This window comes from Palaemon carinicauda, chromosome 30 (assembly GCF_036898095.1).
Source record: "Palaemon carinicauda isolate YSFRI2023 chromosome 30, ASM3689809v2, whole genome shotgun sequence".
NCBI lineage: Eukaryota > Metazoa > Arthropoda > Malacostraca > Decapoda > Palaemonidae > Palaemon > Palaemon carinicauda.
Genome location: NC_090754.1, coordinates 48,458,632 through 48,463,631, shown reverse-complemented (window position 1 = coordinate 48,463,631; position 5,000 = coordinate 48,458,632).

Here is a 5,000-nt window from a genome sequence, read left to right as displayed (position 1 = left end):
GTTACCAGTGTCTGTGTGTGTTTAATTTCCCTGCTTAAAGGCAAGCGGTTAATCTTATTGTTACCAGTGTTCGTTTGCGTTTAATTTCCTTGCTTAAAGGCAAGCGGTTAATCTTATTGTTACCAGTGTTCGTTTGTGTTGAATTTCCTTGCTTAAAGGCAAGCGGTTAATCTTATTGTTACCAGTGTTCGTTTGCGTTTAATTTCCTTGCTTAAAGGTAAGCAGTTAATCTTATTGTTACTAGTGTTCGTTTGTGTTTAATTTCCTTGCTTAAAGGCAAGCAGTTAATCCTATTGTTACCAGTGTTCTTTTGTGTTTAATTTTCATGCTTAAAGGCAAGCAGTTAATCTTATTGTTACCAGTGTTCGGTTGCGTTTAATTTCCTTGCTTAAAGGCAAGCAGTTAATCTTATTGTTACTAGGGTTCGTGTGTGTTTAATTTCATTGCTTAAAGGCAAGCAGTTAATCGTATTGTTACCAGTGTTCGTTTGTGTTTAATTTCTTTGCTTAAAGGCAAGCAGTTAATAGTATTGTTACCAGTGTTCGTTTGTGTTTAATTTTCATGCTTAAAGGCAAGCAGTTAATCTTATTGTTACCAGTGTTTGTGTGTGTTTAATTTCCTTGCTTAAAGTCAAGCAGTTAATCTTATTGTTACCAGTGTTCATTTATGTTTAATATCTTTGCTTAAAGGCAAGCAGTTAATCCTATTGTTACCAGTGTTCATTTGTGTTTAATTTCCATGCTTAAAGGCAAGCAGTTAATCTTATTGTTACTAGTGTTCATTTGTGTTTAATTTCTTGCTTAAAGGCAAGCAGTTAATATTATTGTTACCAGTGTTCGTTTGTGTTTAATTTCCATGCTTAAAGGCAAGCAGTTAATCTTATTGTTACCAGTGTTCGAGTGTGTTTAATTTCCTTGCTTAAAGGCAAGCAGTTAATCTTATTGTTACCAGTGTTCGTTTGTGTTTAATTTCCTTGCTTAAAGGCAAGCAGTGAATCTTATTTTTACCAGTGTTCGTGTGTGTGTTTAATTTCCTTGCTTAAAGGCAAGCAGTTAATCTTATTGTTACCAGTGTTCGTTTGTGTTTAATTTCTTGCTTAAAGGCAAGCAGTTAATCTTGTTACCAGTGTTCGTTTGTGTTTAATTTCTTGCTTAAAGGCAAGCAGTTAATCTTATTGTTACCAGTGTTCGTGTGTGTTTAATTTCCTTGCTTAAAGGCAAGCAGTTAATCTTATTGTTACCAGTGTTCGTTTGTGTTTAATTTCCATGCCTAAAGGCAAGCAGTTAATCTTATTGTTACCAGTGTTCGTGTGTGTTTAATTTCCTTGCTTAAAGGCAAGCAGTTAATCTTACTGTTACCAGTGTTCGTTTGTGTTTAATTTCTTGCTTAAAGGCAAGCAGTTAATATTATTGTTACCAGTGTTCGTGTGTGTTTAATTTCCTTGCTTAAAGGCAAGCAGTTAATCTTATTGTTACCAGTGTTCATTTGTGTTTAATTTCCATGCTTAAAGGCAAGCAGTTAATCTTATTGTTACCAGTGTTCGTGTGTGTTTAATTTCCATGCTTAAAGGCAAGCAGTTAATCTTATTGTTACCAGTGTTCGTGTGTGTTTAATTTCCGTGCTTAAAGGCAAGCAGTTAATCTTATTGTTACCAGTGTTCGTTTGTGTTTAATTTCCTTGCTTAAAGGCAAGCAGTTAATCTTATTGTTACCAGTGTTCATGTGTGTTTAATTTCCTTGCTTAAAGGCAAGCAGTTAATCTTATTGTTACTAGTGTTCGTTTGTGTTGAATTTCCTTGCTTAAAGGCAAGCAGTTAATCTTATTGTTACCAGTGTTCGTTTGTGTTGAATTTCCTTGCTTAAAGGCAAGCAGTTAATCTTATTGTTACCAGTGTTCGTGTGTGTTTAATTTCCTTGCTTAAAGGCAAGCAGTTAATCTTATTGTTACCAGTGTTCGTGTGTGTTTAATTTCCTTGCTTAAAGGCAAGCAGTTAATCTTATTGATACCAGTGTTCGTTTGTGTTTAATTTCCTTGCTTAAAGGCAAGCAGTTAATCTTATTGTTACCAGTGTTCGTGTGTGTTTAATTTCCTTGCTTAAAGGCAAGCAGTTAATCTTATTGTTACCAGTGTTCGTTTGTGTTTAATTTTCATGCTTAAAGGCAAGCAGTTAATCGTATTGTTACCAGTGTTCGTTTGTGTTTAATTTTCATGCTTAAAGGCAAGCAGTTAATCTCATTGTTACCAGTGTTCGTTTGTGTTTAATTTCCTTGCTTAAAGGCAAGCAGTTAATCTCATTGTTACCAGTGTTCGTGTGTGTTTAATTTCTTTGCTTAAAGGCAAGCAGTTAATCTCATTGTTACCAGTGTTCGTGTGTGTGTTTAATTTCTTTGCTTAAAGGCAAGCAGTTAATCTCATTGTTACCAGTGTTCGTGTGTGTTTAATTTCCTTGCTTAAAGGCAAGCAGTTAATCTTATTGTTACCAGTGTTCGTTTGTGTTTAATTTCCTTGCTTAAAGGCAAGCAGTTAATCTTATTGTTACCAGTGTTCGTTTGTGTTTAATTTCCTTGCTTAAAGGCAAGCAGTTAATCTCATTGTTACCAGTGTTCGTGTGTGTTTAATTTCCTTGCTTAAAGGCAAGCAGTTTATCTCATTGTTACCAGTGTTCGTTTGTGTTTAATTTCCTTGCTTAAAGGCAAGCAGTTAATCTCATTGTTACCAGTGTTCGTGTGTGTTTAATTTCCTTGCTTAAAGGCAAGCAGTTAATCTCATTGTTACCAGTGTTCGTGTGTGTTTAATTTCCTTGCTTAAAGGCAAGCAGTTAATCTTATTGTTACCAGTGTTGGATATTTTTTTATCTTGTTTGGGTACGAGTTAAAAGGGCCAATATGTTACTGAGCAAGGTGCCAAGGCTAGAATAGAATGCCTTAAGAATGTTGTAAAAATAAGTATAGAGTGACATTGTAGAACCACAATAAAGTAAGACTATGTCACCATTGCATTGTGACATGGTGGAACCCTTGTAATAGAATATTGTTATTATTATTATTATTATTATTATTGTTGTTGTTGTTGTTGTTGTTGTTTTTGTTATTATCATTATCATTATTATTATTATTATTATTGTTATTATTATTATTATTATTATTATTATTATTATTATTATTATTATTATTATTGTTAGCTAAGATACAACCCAAGTTAGAAAAGCAGGATTCCGTAAGCCAAAGGACTGCAATAAGGAAAATTGATAAGTTTACTAGAAGGTAATTTTAAAAACGAAATAGAAAGTATTTTAAAGATTAAAAATTTCCATGAGATGTCAATATTTTTACAATTATTTTATTGATGATAATTTCATCTATGATATGAATGATATATAGATTCGGAATCCTTGGAATAGAATGTAAATATTTAGAGAATTAAAATGTTTCATATATGAATGGTAATTAAGAAAATGGAATGATGAATATTATAAGGATTAAAACATTAATGAATCTAATTATAATATTCAAAATAATTACAATAAAACCTATGATAATGCCACCAATGATAAAAAAATAAGCTATAGATATTTTTCAAAATTATTAGTTTCATGGATGATTATTCTAAAAAGAAAATTAAAATTTGATTAAAATTAGAATTCTAGCGAATGGAATATGAATATTTAATGGATTAAAGCTTAATGTTTCCAAAATTTGAATACAAAAAGTTTTACATGATAAAAGTGTTTAAGGAATAAAATATTACATTAGAACTAAACTATTATTATTATTATCATTACTTGCTAAGCTATAACCCTAGTTGGAAAACCAGGATGCTATAAGCCCAGGGGCCCCAGCAGGGAAAACAGCCCAGTGAGGAAAGAAAATAAGGGAAAATAAGATATTTTCAGTAACAACATTAAAATAAATGTTTCTTATATAAACTATAAAGACTTTTAACAAAACAAGAGGAAGAGGAATCAGATAGAATAGTTAAGTATCAATTTTCAATAAATTAACTATTTTATGAATTAGATATGCAATGAGTAAATAATGAACATTTAATAAATCCTATTTATATAAACGATTGGATTGTAAATCGAAAATTTTTTACTGATGAAAATTTTGATTTAGTAGAAATACTTAGTAAATGGAAATATACTAGATTATAATTCCGTTAAAAGTCAATCGAAAATATTTCATAAATTAGAATTTTGAGTAATTATTAATACGGTATATGATATATTAAAATTTATCAAAATAATGGAAACATGAAAAAAAACTTTGGATCACTTTTCTGAAAAGTTTTGTATAAATATTTGGAAAGTTTCATTTTTTTCAACGTAAATTCTCATACACAAATTCTCCCCCAAAATAAGAAACTATTTTTATTAGAATTACATTTTGAAAAGTCGAAAAGTTGCAAGTAATGGAAATTGTTATTGAAGAAAAATTGAAAACTTTTAGTAATTGCTAATTCGTATACAAAAAAAAAATATTCAGGTCCTTCATTTAATCAAAATTCCTTCCAGGAAAAATCGGCTATAAAAAGTTGAAAATCTATGATGGAAGGAATGTAAAATTTCTTTGGAATATATTTCAAGAAGTTCTATTTAGAAGGATTTTTTTATCTGTTGTTAAATATAATAAAATAAGGAATTGTCATAGTTTTCTGCAAGAGATTTATGACAAATAGTGAATATCTGGAAGATATTGTCAGCCGATAGTCAATTGACATTCCGAAGGTTTCCTAGGTTGGATAGAAATTGACGAGTGTAACTGGTTTTCAAATAGAAATTGAGGATTGTAACTGATTTTCAAATAGAAATTGAGGGTTGTAACTGATTTTCAAATAGAAATTGAGAATTTTAACTGATTTTCAAATAGAAATTGATAATTGTAACTGGTTTTCAAATAGAAATTGATAATTTTAACTGGTCTTCAAATAGAAATTGATAATTTTAACTGGTCTTCAAATTGAAATTGAGGATTGTAACTGATTTTCAAATAGAAATTGAT